This window comes from Myxocyprinus asiaticus, chromosome 17 (genome assembly GCF_019703515.2).
Source record: "Myxocyprinus asiaticus isolate MX2 ecotype Aquarium Trade chromosome 17, UBuf_Myxa_2, whole genome shotgun sequence".
Taxonomy (NCBI): domain Eukaryota; kingdom Metazoa; phylum Chordata; class Actinopteri; order Cypriniformes; family Catostomidae; genus Myxocyprinus; species Myxocyprinus asiaticus.
In genome coordinates this window covers 43,312,263-43,330,015 of record NC_059360.1, presented here as the reverse complement: position 1 = coordinate 43,330,015, position 17,753 = coordinate 43,312,263, and the positions used below count along the sequence as shown (strand labels likewise).

At 36.5% G+C, this 17,753-nt stretch overlaps 1 protein-coding gene across 3 annotated transcripts in view; it reads right to left on the bottom strand.

Annotated features, from left to right (window-relative positions):
• The window catches only part of LOC127455497 (mirror-image polydactyly gene 1 protein-like), a 101,503-nt gene that overhangs the window by 75,871 nt on the left and 7,879 nt on the right, over positions 1-17,753 (bottom strand). The window contains exon 2 of one of the 3 annotated variants that reach the window (XM_051723448.1): positions 16,348-16,446. The exons of the other annotated variants lie outside the window; for them this stretch is intronic. The gene's annotated coding sequence lies outside the window, so the exon portion shown is untranslated. The remainder of the gene's footprint in view (positions 1-16,347; positions 16,447-17,753) is intronic. 3 annotated transcript variants of the gene reach the window in all.

The window sequence follows — 17,753 nt, the reverse complement described above, 5'->3', positions numbered from 1 at the left end:
CACTGACAACGTTTCCTGAGAGAATCGGCACCAAGAAACTTAATGAAACTGATACTATCCAATAATCCGATATTGAAAAACAGAGAAGCGCTCGTTGGGGTTTAATGAAAGTTTCAATTGTGCAGAGTGCAATGGGAGGCCTGTTTCTTTTCAGCAGTCGCTCCAGATGGTGAATTAGAGCTTGTAGAGTATAACATGGTATAATAAAGCCAACAATCAGTCACTGTATGTAAACAGTGGCACTTTGGCTACTTTAGGAGCTGATTCAAAGCAAATCACAGCTTATTTACAAAAATATGGCATGCATCAGAAATTGCAACTCATGAAATGCTATTCCTACAAGCGCAAAATATAGAAATCACTAAATTAAGCCTAAGTCACCCTTCAGTTTTTTGTTTTTTTCTTTCTTCCATACCATTCACGGTGACTGGGGCCAACATGCTGCCTAAAATAACGTTTTGTGTTCCACAGAAAAAATGAAAAAATCAAAGTCAAACAGGTTTGAAACAACATGAGGGTGAGTAAATGATGACAGAATGTAAGTTTTTGGGTGAACTCTCTCTAAGTAAGTTGGGTTTAGTTGCTTAGAAAAAAATTTACCATAATAAAATAAAAAACATCTATCAATTGTAAAAATGTATAATGCAAATTGTGCAATATATTGTGTGAAATACAATGTGAGAATGTGAGTCTGTGAAAAAGTCTTTGTGACCATAGCAATTGGAGTCATTGCTGATTTAGATTTAAAAACTTATCTGTCAATATGCTAGAAATTTTCAATTCCTTCAGATAATGAAGATTCTTTCACAGGGATAAAACATGAGTAAATAAAGAAATATAAATGGGTTATAAATCGACATCAAATGTAAAAGACAGCTGCATTTGGCACTTAAAACCCTTTTATCCTTCCTTCAAACTTTTCTCATTTCAATTTGTCCTTTGCTGTCGCTCAGTGATCTTCATTTTCCTGTCTTGTAGACTTTAAGCTAATTGCTTCGGTGGGCTACTTATTATTCATGTACAATTATTGCAGTGTAATGTCTTTAAATCCTTTTAAATGGCCATTCATGCGTCGCATTCATTGAAAATGCCTTTGATGTCTGTCAAAGATGGAATTCTTCAAAAAGAAATGTCTAAGCCCAATTTCAATCACTCAATGAGGGGGGGTGGGGGGTGTTGGCGTTTGCCTCTAATATAAACTAAATTCCATTAATTTTTTAAGCTGCATTTAATGCATTTCTTCAGCAGCAAAAAAAGTTTCCAGATTCTTCCGCCTGTCATTTGTATTCCAGCTGACTTTATGAATATTAATAACAGTGTTATCCTGATTAAATAGGCTTCATGCAAAATCCCCGTGAATCTACGAGCTCAGGATCCTCATCTTACCGATTCTTTATGAATTTTGATGCGGACATTAATGTGGAGATAGTCTTAACACAGGTTTAATTGTACAGCATGCTTGTGCCTCAGAAGCAAATAGCAGGCATGAACTGATATGATATGGATAAACAGGCTCTTTTATAAAGGGAGGCGCACACAAGCACCTGGGAGCACCCTGCTGTGTAATATGATTGTCACAGGCTGTCGTGGAGCTTTGAATGGTCTTGACTTTTCTCGGATCAAAATATTTTTGATACACTGACAGACATTAACAATAGACACTGTTTTGTCAGTCAGTTACATGCGCAGTAGACTGATTATGTCACACTGGTGGGCTGTTATTTGTTTTCCATTTTCGAATGGTTCATGTCTGTAAGTCAAAAAAAGCTAAGAAACATTTTCTATTTATTATTGCCTAATATATATATATATATATATGTACTGTATATACTGTATAAATATACATACATTCAAACTGTGCTGGGTAGATTACTTCTGAATTGTAATTTGGTACTGAATACAAATGACAAGACTAAATTTGTAGTCAGTAATGTAATCTCTTGAATTACATTTTTATGGTAATCTGATCTGATTGCTTTTGGATTTTTTTTTATTTTTTATTTTCTCCCTTTTTCTCCCCAATTTGGAATGCCCAATTCCCAATGCGCTCTAAGTCCTCGTGGTGGCGTAGTGAGTCGCCTCAATCCGGGTGGCGGAGGACGAATCTCAGTTGCCTCCGCGTCTGAGACTGTCAATCCACGCATTTTATTGTGTGGCTTGTTGCGTGCGTTACCACGAAGACGTAGCACGTGTGAAGGCCCACGCTATTCTCCGTGGCATCCATGCACAGCTCACCACGTGCCCCACCGAGAGCGAGAACCACATTATAGCGACCACGAGGAGGTTACCCCATGTGACTCTACCCTCCCTAGCAACCGGGCCAATTTGGTTGCTAAGGAGACCTGGATGGAGTCACTCAGCACGCCCTGGATTCTAACTCGCGACTCCAGGTGTGATAGTCAGTGTCAGTACTCGCTGAGCTACCCAGGCCACCCTTTTGGATTACTTCTGACCTGATTCTTGTTCATTTGATGTCACACGCATACAAGTAGGATAAGCTTTAGGATAAGCCATTTTGACATCATGTTGCTTAAATGAATTAAAGAAAACGTACTCATTGGATCAAAATATGAGAATTGTCTTTTTTGTGTGTGTTTTACTCGCTAATTCTGTTTCTGAGTGAAATAAAAAAAGGCATTTAAAATGTTCTTACTCCGGCAATTTTGCCATTATAAATGTGATCCATGAGTGATAAACAAAATACAACTATATTTTTTATATTTTCTCAAAAGTAGTCACGAACACAAAAGCACATTCATGTTAATATTTGAAGCCGAGTAGATCAACAAATTATGAACAATTTAGTGCCTTTGCCTGATTAATATATAGTCCAAAGAAAAGTAACTCTAATCTGATTATGAATATTTTAAAATGTAATTTAATCTAAATACATGCACTTGATTTTTGTAATCTGATTACGTACTCCTGATCACATGTAATCCTTTACTACCCAGCACTATGTGTGTGTATATATTATAGCCTAAATAACTTAAGATTTGATTAAGTTTGACAGAGACTTTCTTTTATAGTGCCCATGTTACTATTAATTATTATTCATCACAACAATTTGTAATAACAAGCAACTCGACAAACTAATTAGTAATCAGTCTTATATAAATATAAAAACAGGAACACTGTAATGTAAAGTGTGACTAAGGATATTTACAGCATATGTAATTTCCGATGTATATTTATAGAATATACAGTATAGGCTACATATATAACATACATATAAGTTTCACTGTCACAAAATCAAAGTATAAGCTTAAATGTAATTCACACAGGTATAAAAATAAATACTATTTAGTGGGACTCCATCCTCTGCATAGACTCTATTATTTCACAAACTATTAGACAGAAAATAAATAAAACAAATAAAAATGACTGCTTTTCCCATTTTCAAATTGTTCAATTTCTGAAAATAAGGTGAACTCTAGATCTGTGGCACAAATGAGCTGTAATTAAACATAAATTCAGAAACAATTATCATCTTGTGGAACTCTTAACTAACAAATACTGATTGGGCAAAATAGAAGATTAACCCATCCTGATTAAAGAAAAACGCATTAGGCAAAAAAAGGCTTGTGTTGGATCTTCGGCAAACAAACCACTCAAATGGGCCATAAAACAAGATTTTGTCCCACTTTGAAATATTAGCTGTATTCAGTTACGTTACACAATTACTTTCATAAATAAAGAACAGAGTTTCAGATACATGTCTAATTAACAATTAATGGGAAACTTCTAAGAGTTTGTCAAGACGCTGATTTCACTGGAGATATCTATATAATGGTTTTCTGAGATAATTCTCTGACAAATCTATTTCAGGTTAGTTAATTAAAATATTAACTAATCAGAATAGAAAAAAAAACAATTATCCAGGCCTGTCAATGTCACGCTTTCCTTAAGATAACTATGCAGTAATTCCTAGGATTACTTGACAATTCTCCAGCTAGCCTTATGTTTCTTAGATGATGGAGACGTCTAGCAGGGAAAGTAGGATCTGTGAAGCAGGACAGCGTAAAGCTCATTCTCAGAGCAGGCGCAGTGATAATTGAATTGAGCCTGGGAAAATGAGCATGCGGTAGCATCTCAGATCACCCTGATGGTTCCATCTTTGGCGGCTTCTATCAGGCCGCGATTCCCTGATCCTCCTGCATTATCGGGGGAGGAGAAATGACCCTCCAAATCTACTAGGATGAGTGCCTCAATTTCAACAGATCCACCTAATTTGGCTGCTAAAGAACTGTGAGAGAAGAAACTGCTCCCACACCCCACAAAACTGCCTTTAAGCATGCCTGCTTTTGCATGAAAAAAAAAAGGCAGGCCTACTGCCTCCCAAGATGTCCAATAAGATAAACCCTGAATAGTTTTGTGTATTTGATATTGTCAATTAATAATTATGACATCATCCAATCAGTTATTTGATTTATGACAACACAGATTCAACATTCCATCAACGTTATCCAACACAAATACTATCAGCAATGATTGCATAATAATGTATACTTTAAATAAATTGCAATTTAAACCACCAATACTCCTGCTAAAAATGTGTAATACCATAAAATAATATAGATAAACCTTTATTATCAACTAAGCCAATAGGTTAGCAAACAATGCATAGATAATCTAAACAATTATCAAATGTCACTCTACTCCCATGTGCTTATTCTGAAATATACTGTATATAGGTTACATCTCTTCTCTGATTTTGCTTTGACTATATCAGTCACTGCCTCCTTTGGTACTGATAATGAGAAAACCATGCAGAAAATGTATCTTTGTTGTGCAAAAATACAAGTTTTTCATCCTTTTATTAAATTTTGTTTTGCAACGTACGAAAATGTACCGGTAGTATTAATGCTAATGTACCATGTGATTATATGTTATAAAATCAATGCTATTTTATTATTCCCATCACATTTGGAAATAGCAAACTTTTGGTTTGCAATTCATGATTCAGATACATGAAATGACCTTTGACTTCCAACCTAACCCAATCAACCATTTAGTCCAGATAATGCAGAATTTGTATTAAGTTGTCTGCTGTTATACTACCACCAAAAGCCTTTTTGTCATATTTATTTATTCCTAAATTCAATATAACTTAAAGTCAAGCAGGACTCGCAATACTCAGCGGACATGATTCCAAGGATATATAGCAAAGGTGCTCTACCAAAACATAAAAATCTGTTTATGTACTTGGTTTTATCATGTCCAAAATACTTAAATTATTTGTTCCATTTCACCTGCAGCAAAGGTTTGTACAGTTGCATTAAATGACATCTTGATTTGCTAACAAAGGTTGTCACAGTTACTCCTCGGAAATTAATAAAAAAAAAAAAAAAAAGAAATCTGTATTTGCAAGCACTTACACAAACAGCAAGTTTATTTCAATTTTGCAATTCAGTGTCAAGAGTGAATATTGCAGCGATTGGATAATTCATCTGCTGAATGTAACCTCAAAATTGGCTGTGTAAATATGGACTAAGCTGAGATTTGCATTGGCTAACATTTGGGAGGAAGAAGTTATTTAAGGGTGGGCTTAATGCAGTCTTAACACAAGGAAAGGAAGGTTTCACTTACAAACACTGTTACACTGTATTTCTGGAGCACAAAAAGGCAGTTAAAATTCAAATGTCTTTATTTATAAGAAAAAATTATATGTTCAAGAGTCATTCCATGAAAGCATAACCATTTATGTCTAAAACACTCAACATGCCCTAAACACAAAAATCTGCTAGTAACCGTTCTGCAAGCCTACATGAATTAATTACAAAATAATTATAAACTTATTGCATTAAAAATATTCCACTTGGCAAGTTTTACTCCTTTTTAACATTCCTATGTTGTTGTTTTTTTTTAATGTTGGACAAAACTTATCAAGCATAACACATCCACCCTGTCACAAAAAAATACTCATAAAAGTCATATAGTTGACTTGCTCTTTAATACTAATAACAGAAGGCCATAACAGAGAGCACAGCAGCTTTTTTGGTTTGTTAAATGTTCCACTCACTTTTCTCTCTGCCAAAAATCCAATTTATCCACACATTTTTACAAATTTATCTTTAGATGGCACAATTTAATTTATACGCACTTAAAGACATTCCTTGTCTAAAAGAATATTAAAAAATCATACAATTATTTTCTTAAAAATCTTTTTTTTTTTTTTTTTATCCAAAAAAAGCCATCAGTTTTATAAAATAACTCCCTAAGAAATATGAAAGTTTGAAAGAAAACCCTAAATGTTATTTAGGCACTTTTCGAAAATGTAAGAAGAAAAAAAAAATTGTGTATTAGTTTACTCGATTTTCATCAAAGGTGCTTTTAATTTTTTATAGTAGCATGATAAAAATAATGATTTTATTAGTGACCATCCTTGCTCTTGCACTGATCAAAAACAAAAAACATCAACCACATTCCTTTTGACATACGAGGTTAAAAGGATTTTTACTCAGGCACAGAAATATAAAGAAAACAAAGCCTTATTGTGGCAGGAGAGATTGTGAAACTATTGCAAGGTGGCGTCACTAGTCGTGAGACTGTTATTACTCATGGAAGAGAGACGCCAAACAGGAGAGGTGGGGCTCAGCAATAGAGTCAACTCAAGGTCAGCCGTCTTATGAAAGACCAGAATGGCCAAGTGTTGCACCTTCTTGTCTTCATGCCGTTTCTACTGAAAGCTGTGCAAGTTTCAACTCATTATCGTTCTATGTACAGCCACTTTACACTAAAAACCAATCAAACCTAATGATATCCTGCTCATGTTGGCTCTAAATTTTATAGCTTGAGTCTTTGAATGTTTGTTACCGTCTCTTAAGGATAGATTGCTTTTGTAACATTCGTTATTATTTGTAAGTTACATTAGATACATCAGCTGCTAAATGAATAAATGTAAAACTATAAATGTATTCATCAATGATATCTTCTTCCATTATATGTTTGTGCCCTATTTTCAATGACAATATCTACCTCAATATCTACATGTAGTCCATATCTGCAGCTATTTTGAGAATGTATTGTTACTTAGTAATAAGCAATAAGGTGTACAGTTTTATTAATTTATTTGCTTTCGTTTAATGTGCTTTACAACATTAGGAAATTCAGACCTTTCCTGTCGGAATATGGTGCGCTGCTCCTGGTCCAAGCGCTAGTAATTTCAAGACTAGACTAGACTACTGCAACGCTCTGTTGGCCGGCCTCCCAGCCAGCACAATTAAGCCACTGCAAATGGTCCAGAATGCAGCAGCATGTCTGGTCTTCAATCAGCCAAAGAGGGCTCAAGTCACCCCACTCTTGATTTCACTTCACTGGCTACCTGTAGTTGCTTGCATCAAATTTAAGGCTTTGACTCTGGCCTTCAGGACAGCACCCTCTTACTTCAGTTCAGTCCTCTAGCTCTATGTCCCCCCTTGCTTTCTGCAAACAATGAACGAATGGCACCTGGTGGTCTCATCTCAACAAGGCACAAAGTCTATTTTATGATCATGAACTTTCCCTGTTCCTCTGTGGTGGAATGAGTTTTCAGCCTCCACCCGATCTGCTGAAACCATCTCAATATTCAGGAAACACCTGAAAGTACATCTCTTCCATGAGCATTTAACCAGTCCACTAAAGGCATTAACTATTTTAATTTCATTATTTAATAAAAATAAAAAAAAATAAGCTTCTGCGCTAGCTTCTATACTACTCTAGCTACTTTGGAAACTTGGCAGTGCAATACTGCAGATATTGTTGACTTTTGTATGACAAATTACTTATGTTCCTTATTTGTAAGTTGCAATGGATAAAAGCATCTGTTTAATGACTAATTTTAAATGTAACTGTAATTTATTACAGTAATAATAATATGTATTATTTGTAATAACAATGCTACTTTGGTGGAATCTGATTACCATGGTAAATTTTTGTAAGTGAGAGGAGAGATATGTCTACTTTGATCCATCTTTGATCCTTCTAATGACAATACAAATATTCCTATGAGATCCCTTAACATCCATCAAATGGAAAACTTTTTGAAAACAACATTTAAAGGGCTACAAAATCCATTCTGATTGCTCTACATGTCACCTCAGCGCCCGGTGCTAAAACACACACATAGCTAGTAGTGCGAGGATCCTTGACAAACACATCTTCCTTTGTTCAGGAAATCCTTTCTCCAACACGAACTGCAAAGCTGAACTTTGGGCAATGCACAAGCGTCAAATCCAAACAAGAGCTTTTCTCCTTTTTTTCACCCTTAAGGATGAGCGATGCTTGTGCTTTCGACCTGTCCTTCAAATAAACCGACTTTAAACAGCAGGAGACTGAAGTGAGACAACACTCCAGGACATCCCAGGGTTCTTTTTTAACTGGAGAACATTGCAGGCACTTGGGCGACGTTGGTGCCACTGTGGACCACATGCAGAGAGGCTTGTGGGAGGTATTGTGTGCGCAGGGTGATGTACATCACTGCAAATATTTACAGAAGAGCTGATGTACAATAGAGGAATCACATGACTATCTCTTCTAGAATACATGCTAGAATACATGCGCTTCGATCAAATCTACTGCAATGATCTATGAACAATTAAGAAGTTAAAATTAGAGGACTATGCAACACTAAATCCAGAAACATGCTCTACGCAAGTACGCAAACTCTGACGTTAAAATGCACTGCAAGCGTATGGTTCCGTTGCACATACTTAAATATTCAATGAAATCAAATGTTTTGTGTCTTTTAGTCCATATATGTAAGTATGGAGGCCATCTATATGCTAAAGTACTCTTAAATAATGACAAATTTCACATTTAGCAGATAAACAAATTTACAGTCTTTCTCTTCTGGAAAAACAGACCAAAAATATTGATGACTGCACTACACAGATTTATGACCAATCAAATGCTCTCTAGAATGAGAACGCCACCTTGAACATACTATTAAGTATCAAATCATGGTTCCTAAATGTGATATTACTAAAGCCTATTGGCTATAAACAAAAAGACAAGACCTTCAACATGTTCCACCTAAACAGGAAATACGTCGACAACATAAGATCTAACTTGCTCAGCACAATTCTCTTTAGACCATTGCTCCAGTAGTTGAACTAAAAGAGAAAACTGACCACAGCAGCAGACAATTTACACCCATTACAGCGACCCATGTCCTTGCACTGCATTATGAATTTAGCTCTGACACATTTTGGAATGCAGCAACGCATGACATTAGGGCTGTACGATTACGACTAACAACTCAATTGTTGATTATTTCCCTTGATATTGTAATTGTGATTAATATTGATTTATACAGTTTACATTTATATACGTATTTTGGGTGGATCTACTGCATGCCATATTTTTCATGCAGGCTACACACTGAAATTAAGTCAAGAACAGTTTCTGAATTACTTCATAGCTGTTTTATCGATATATAAAGACAGTGCCTAAACGGTCCACTTCATTTTGGCCCTCTTAGCAGTAGGAACAACAAAACTGTTATTCCAATTTTGCATAAATTATACATGGATGCGATGAACAGACTTGGTGGCAATGCTTAACCGCTGCAAAAGCACACGTTAAATAGAAAATTCTATCAAAAACTTTGACGCAACATGAACTACTATAATTGACACTTTCACAATTAGTTAATTGTAGTAGCTGTAATTGTGCTGCTGCACATGAAATGGAGCTTCTTTAACTTGAAACATCTACATTCACATAGTTGCATTTTCAACTGTGTCTTTTAATGTCAGGCCAAAGCATTTCTCATCTCTTTCTGGATATCTAAATACATTCCCCAACTCAAGTTTCATCCCTCTATGCCCAATGATCATTTCTGGTTCTTCCAAGTTTGACTAAACATTGTCGAAGTGCGTAAAAAAGCAGTAAAAACGCCACTCTGTGAAAGTGGCCCGTCATTGTTGGGCCTGCCTCTTTTGGGAGTGTGAATGTGTTGAAAAGCCAAGGGGAGGCCAGGGCAACAAGACCAGGCACTCCGTCCTCATTACCACTTGATGTTTGAACACAGGCCGTAGGAGTGACCATTTAAATTGCTCCCTGTTCAAACAGTTCCCAAGCATCTGTGGTTCACAGCGAAGCAAGCCTTGTTTGTTTTCCTCTCGGCTTCATGGGCCATCACTAGGTCATCTGGAATCCCTGCTCGCAACTGGGTGGCAGGATTGTTAGCATCATACAAGTGTCAGTTTGACTTGACGTGAAAAAAAAAGAAAGGTTCTTTCGAGTTGCAAGACAGAAGAGTGATACTGACCCCCAGTCAGTTCATTTCACAATTAGAAATCGAGGGCTTCAACAAAGTCAAATCAAGACTTTGACATAGAGGCAAAATAGTAAGCAAATAATCATTACATCAGAATATATAAACACTCATTCACTTCCATTGTGCAACCTTTTATTTTATTTATTTATTTATTTAAGAAAAGGGGGACAGGTCAAAATACATTTTTGTGGTTATCAACATTATGCCACAAATGCTGTCGATTGAGCTTGACTTGTATTGAACCATGAATATTCCTGTAAACTGATTCAAGGAAATTAATCAAACTGGCCAGTTCTGTTTTTGCATACTTGTGGGTTATGACACAAGGACGGGTCACAAAACTAGTCCAATGACACTGTATTTAGAAAAATTAACGCACAAAAAAAGAGCATTAAAATCATTGCGATATTCACAATGTTGTTACATTTTACATCACCATCAATATCATTGCGAACATATCGTACATTTTAAAAATAGGCCTATCTGCCAGCCCTACCTAACGTCGTAAATGTCATTAGGCAAAAATCCTAATTGTCCTAAAATAGGCCTAACTTAGCTTTTTTTAGCTAAACACACTCATCATATTCATTGCTGTGTTGAGCTTTAAAGTGAGTAATCAAATTAGTTCTTAAAAGCATTAACAGTAGTTCCACCTTGTGAAATTCTAGCAGTGCAAAACCTACAAACTGCAACTCTGCTGTCATTGTCACCTAATTCAAAAAGACATTTTCTTTCACACACAGCACAAGTTGTACGGCAATTGTCCAACACGTTTTTCCTCACCCTTTTGACAGGAAATAATCGGTCCTGATCATTGGCTGTTTTTAAACAATCGGCCGATGTCCGATGTAGATAATTCCTTTGTCGGTCATTACTGATGTTTGGCCAATGCATCGGTGCATCACAGTTAAAAATGTTTTGAAGTTTACAAATAGCACAACTAAAGGAACTAGAAAACACATTACTAGAAAATACTAATGTGAAAAAAAATCCAACCTTTTGAGAGATGCCAACCTCAACTTTGGTTTTGTAGCTCCACTCTTTGTATGTTTGTGAGTGTGGAGGCCTTTCTACTAGGTTTGTTTGGTTTCAGATCACAGTAACCAGGCTTTCACAGTTAAGCAGTGCCCATCCTAGGTCTATTCCTTAAACCAACACAGAAAGACAAAAGAGGGGGACAGAGCCCTGTGGAATCCCTCTGTCGCTGCTGGACCACCCACTTAGGGAGCAGACAAGCCTGTTAGGCCACACGGCACTCCATTTGAGGGATTTTGAACTTCAATGGGACCCACAAGGAAGCGGCGAAGGGGTCCCCAATGCGCCTCTTGCCCTCCATGAAGCGAAGCACCATTGAGAGAGAGCGAGACGTGATATCGGGGTGGGTGGCTGTCAGAGGAGGACCACACTGTACCATATTAAGCAGAGTTGAGCTGATGGGACTAAACAGTGCGTTTCCTGCCTGGCCGGCTCGCGCAGGGGGAGGGGGGCATAAAGGGTTAGGTCAAAGGTCGATCCACCTGCTAAGAACAAAGCTTGCTGAGACTGTAGCCCTATTTTTTCCCAACTCTATAGGAAACTTAGTGTGTTTGTTATGGACTTGGTGTGTGTGCGCTTTGAATTTTGACTGCAAAAGGACAGTTTAGCCATGCAAGAAAACAGTCATAATAACACAACCCAGCCTACAGCAGTCAGCTTATCCCAAACCACACCAGACAAATAAAATCAGCAGGGAAACAGATGCAAGAGGAAAACATGCAAACACTGTTTCATTGGTGTGAAATTTGTTTGGATTTAAAGATGCAAGTTCACCTTATTTGGCTGTGCAATACCATTTTGAGAAACAGCAGGTAAGTCTAGCAATTTGTGGTCATTCGAAATTGGATTTTCAATGGCCAATGTTCTATATAATGCTGTTATTTATACACATTTATATACACATGGTATACACAGAGTATGTCAAAATTACAATTTAATGATGGCAAGTGAAAAATTCACAGAACTTTTGTTGCACAATATTCACTCAAAATTCACTAAAAGAAATCACTTATATATCGCCAAATATTGGCGATTATTCAGTCTGGCAGATATGTCGGCTTACTACTAGCTGTGAGTCTAGCGACTAAGCTAATTAGTTAGAATTTATGGAAAATATCAAATAAATCAAATGCAAAAATGTGAGCTCTTTTAAAAATTGAAACATATAGTACAATTTAAAAAATAGATTGCAAATAATAAAAATACAGTGGCAAGAAAACTGTGAACCCTCTGAAATGCATTTATCTTGTCTTAAAATCTGGTTTGATCTTCATCTAAGTTACAAAAATGAACAAACACAATCTGTTTTAACACAAATTATTGTATTGTTCTTGTACATATTGAATACATCATTCAAAATTTTACAGTGTAGGTTGGAGAAAGTATGTGAACCCCTAGGCTAATGATGTCACAAAAAAGCTAATTAGAGTCAGGATTTGGCAAACCTGGTATCCAATTAATGAAACGAGATTGAAGGTGTGGCTTAAAGCTACTTTGAGCTATTCACAAGAAGCATCTGCTGATGTGGACCAGCCTCACAAAAAAGAGATCTCAGAAGACCTACTATCAAGAATTGTTGCTTTGCATAAAGCTGGAAAGGGTTACAGAGTTATCTCGAAGAGCTTAGATACTCATCTGTCCACAGTTAGACAAATTGTCTATAAATGGAGACAATTAAGTACTGTGGCTACTCTCCCTAGAAGTGGCCGTCCAGCCAAGATGACTCAAAGGGCACACCGCAGAATGCTCAATGAGGTAAAAAAGAACCCTAGAGTGACAGATAGAGATTTGAAGAAATCATTGGAACTGGATAACATCTCTGTTCATAAGTCTACTATATGGAAAATATTAAACAGGCATGGTGTCCATGGCAGGACACCACCAAGGAAGCCGCTGATTTCCAACAAAAACATTGCTGCACGCCTGAAGTTTGCCAAAGACCACTTTTACATTCCACAACGCTACTGGGAAAATGTTTTGTGGACTGATGAATCTAAGGTTGATTTGTTTGGGAAGAACACACAGCACTACGTATGGCATAAAACGGGCACCGAACACCAACATGAAAACATCATCCCAACGGTGAAGTACGGTGGAGGGAGCATCATGATTTGGGGCTGCTTTGCTGCTTCGGGGCCTGGATAGCTTGCCATCATCAAGGGAAAAATGAATTCCCAAGTTTATCAAGATATACTACAGGATAATGTCAGGGTGGCTGTGCACCAGCTGAAGCTCAGAAGTTGGGTGATGCAGCAGGACAATGACCCTAAACATCCAATTAAATCCACTTCAGAATGGCTTCAAAAATAGAAAATCCATCATTTTGAGAGGCCCAATTAAAGCCCAGACCTTAACCCAATAGAGATGCTGTATAATGACCTCAAGAGAGCTGTTCACACCAGACATCCTAAGAATATGGCTGAGCTGAAGCAGTTCTGTAAGAAAGAATGGTCCAAAATTCCTTCTGAACGTTGTGCAGGTCAAATCCGCAGCTACAGGAAATGCTTGGTTGAGGTTACTTCTGCCAAACGAGGATCGACCAGTTATTAAATCCAAGGTTTCACATACTTTTTCCACAGCACTGTGAATGTTTATTGGGATGTGTTCAATAAAGACATGAAAGTTTATAAATGTTTGTGTGCTGTTAGCTTAATGTTCATATACTGGTCACTCACCAGCAAAAAACTCCTTTCAAACTGGGTTTAAGACCCATAACTTTACCTGTGTGTGTGTGTGCATAATTAAAGTAACAGGGACTGAATCAGCAAAGTTCTTATTTTAGAGGGAAATGTGAGGGAAATTACTGCATCATCAACACAGTGTGCACAGTGCACACTATGTACCTAAAAGGTGAATGAATATCATTCAATTCAATGAAACTACAAGCTAGAAAACTAGCATGACTTTGCTTAATCTACTTCAATGCATAATGCACATCTGACACCAAAAATAAAATAGATACACTTACACGCATGTCTTGAATATGTGTAACTGCAATGCAAATGTACACTGCGGCACATCATATTAACAATCCTAATTCATATGCCTATATTTATGAGTGTGATTTGAGTTATGAGTATATTTATAAGTCTGGGCTCCAAACACACACAAACCCATAAAAACAGGCACGCAGCCATACACCCACAGGCACATACTTTACATATACAAACACCTGGCGTCTAAGATATCAGGATACATGCTTAATAGATCCTGTTGTAGGTCTTGGCCTCCGCCCATGACTAGGATGTAATGCTTTGGGTTGGGCTCATCTACTGCAGGATGTGTCAGCATATCAGAGAAACAGCTAACCTGGCATTAAATCCAATAAAACAAATACACACAACACAGAGGTCACGGTGGGGAAGATTTAACCTCATCTGTGGCCTTTACAATGCACGTGCCTGTTTGGGAGTAAGTGACTGATACTCATTTGAGAGAATCTGGAAAGCCCTAAACCTCATACTGTATATATAGATTAGACCATACAGATGGGGACTATAGTGTGCCAACTCGACGCATAAAATCAAATAAAATTGCAGAATTGTGATCCAATCCATAAGCCACTAAAACAAAATTATTGTGCAATTTTTTTCCATTGCAGTCCTGATGCAAACCACGTAAAATGCTCTCCTGTACAAAATGATGTGGATATTCATATGCATGCTAAAGTCACTACACTAACACTAACAAAAAAGTACTATGGATTTACCATATTTTTGTTTTGTTTTTTGGGACATATGCTGTGGTAGTACCACAATATTTTTGAAGTAACATGGAGTAACATGTAATACCATGGTATATGAATATTTAAATCTTTCAGTGCCATGATATACTGTATATATCAAAGTACTATGCCTTTTAGTAAGGGTACTATAGGGTATTACATATTGTTTCCAGGTTTATGTAATTCTAAAGCTTTTCAAAGGCTGGCAGTCCTATTTGTTTCCTTTGACTTTTTGGTGTTTGATTGTTTTCAAAGTCAATAAATATTATTTGTCTTTGGTGTTTTATTTATACATACACATATATATATATATATATATATATATATATATATATATATATATATATATATATATATATACATATATATATTACAAAATGTAAGACTTAAAAATTCCCTTTTGCAAAACACAGCAACACAGACAAATAAAAAACACTGAGCATTCTCAAAATTATCTGATATAAGGGCGCCCTCTAGTGTCTAAATTCAAGGATGCACCATCCTTCAGCTAGTAAAACCATATTCTGTAAAAAAAAAAAAAAAAAAAAAGGGGTTTTGGCTCCAATTTTAAATGCATTATCAACATGAAATGAAATGTAGAGGATTTGTCGCATTATATTTCAAACTATGGTTTCATTTCCAATTCCAGCTTTCCTCACTCAAATAATCTTGATTCTTAATAAAATAGGAGATGCAATTGAAAGTTCAGAATTAAAATGGATCTATCAGTCTATATTTTGTATAAATATTAAATATATAATATATAAACACCCTTCTTTACAAATTAAGGATCATAGGTTACCTGTTCCATCATTTTGAGTCAATTTGACCCAGAAACATACAGTATTTAGAGTTTTATGCACTAAAGTGCAACAAGAAAGTCTCAGCCTTTTAATTATATATTTAAGTGTTAAAATGTTGGCCGAAACTTTCCTTTTTACTAATGTTTAAAAAAAGGGTGAATTATTTTTACATAGATACAACAACAGATACAACAATAGAATGATAGATACAAAGATAGGTAGATACAACAGACAGACAGACCGTCCGACAGACAGACAGACAGATAGATAGACAAACAGACACACCGATAGATCGAGATAGATTTACTATCAAAATACAGTGGAATCCAAGTACAGAAATCAAAGCATTTCTAAAGTATACAATTCTAATTCGTCAATTTTGCATGTCATCAACAGATACTGTACATAGCATTGTATAGTACTCATATTTAAGTCTACAAGCACTCAACTACTCCAAATGTTCAGAAAAAAGTAGCTACCGGTAGTATACAATTATCTGTCACGATCTCCGAGTTCAGACTCACCTTTGTATCAACTATTTATCAACTAGTGAGTCCTTTAGTTCCTGTTTGTGCATCCATGACAGCTGATGCAGCTCTTCTTCACTCTCTGAGCAGCTCTCCCTTAAAATCAGCAGACAAAATATGTTTCAATAAATTATTTCTATTTTTCTAAAATGCAGATGTCTCTGTAATTGCCAGGCTCAGTGTGCTGGGTAGGTTCTGGTTATATGTTTACTAGCTCTTAGTGTGGGTGAGACTAATCTCTTCAACAATGTCCACATGAGCTCCGGGCCCATACATCAAAAGCTCTGTGTAAGTGACCAGTCCGCCAATCTCTCTTTTCTTTTCTGCGAAAAACATCAAATCAACTGCAACATTCGTAATAAATGGATTTCTATGACTCTGAAATTCCATTATACCCCAAACACCCTTGTGTGATGACAATGCAATAATTGTGACCAAAATACTGGTTTGATTGTGTGTTAGTATGCAATTACTGATGCAGACGAAAATAAATTCCTATGCAACCAGGAATATTTTCAATAGTGATGCATAATTTAATGATACCTCAAATTATATGGCTAGTTGAGGAGTGGTGTGTTATTACTTTCTAAGCGAACAGACTTGCAAATGTCTGGCAGAAGAGAAAACGGATGATAAAATCCCACAGACTTGCATTGAAGTTGGTACCCAAGCCATATCTAGAGATCAGATTATCATAGAGACTTGGGAAACAACCTAGCAACACCCTGGCAATAACCCACAACCCCTTAGCATTGTGATTGTGAGTTTTGCACAACCAAGCACCACTCACATTTCTTCAGAAAATGTAAAAGGGTGATTCTCATGAAACCGGGCAATAAAATTTCCTGGTCATATTTAACCTCAAATCTATATATATACAGGTGCATCTCAATAAATTAGAATGTTGTGGAAAAGTTCATTTATTTCAGTAATTCAACTCAAATTGTGAAACTCGTGTATTAAATAAATTCAATGCACACAGACTGAAGTAGTTTAAGTCTTTGGTTCTTTTAATTCTGATGATTTTGGATCACATTTAACAAAAACCCACCAATTCACTATCTCAAAAAATTAGAATACATCATAAGACCAATAAAAAAAATATTTTAGTGAATTGTTGGCCTTCTGGAAAGTATGTTCATTTACTGTACATGTACTCAATACTTGGTAGGGGCTCCTTTTGCTTTAATTACTGCCTCAATTCGGTGTGGCATGGAGGTGATCAGTTTGTGGCACTGCTGAGGTGGTATGGAAGCCCAGGTTTCTTTGACAGTGGCCTTCAGCTCATCTGCATTTTTTGGTCTCTTGTTTCTCATTTTCCTCTTGACAATACCCCATAGATTCTCTATGGGGTTCAGGTCTGGTGAGTTTGCTGGCCAGTCAAGCACACCAACACCATGGTC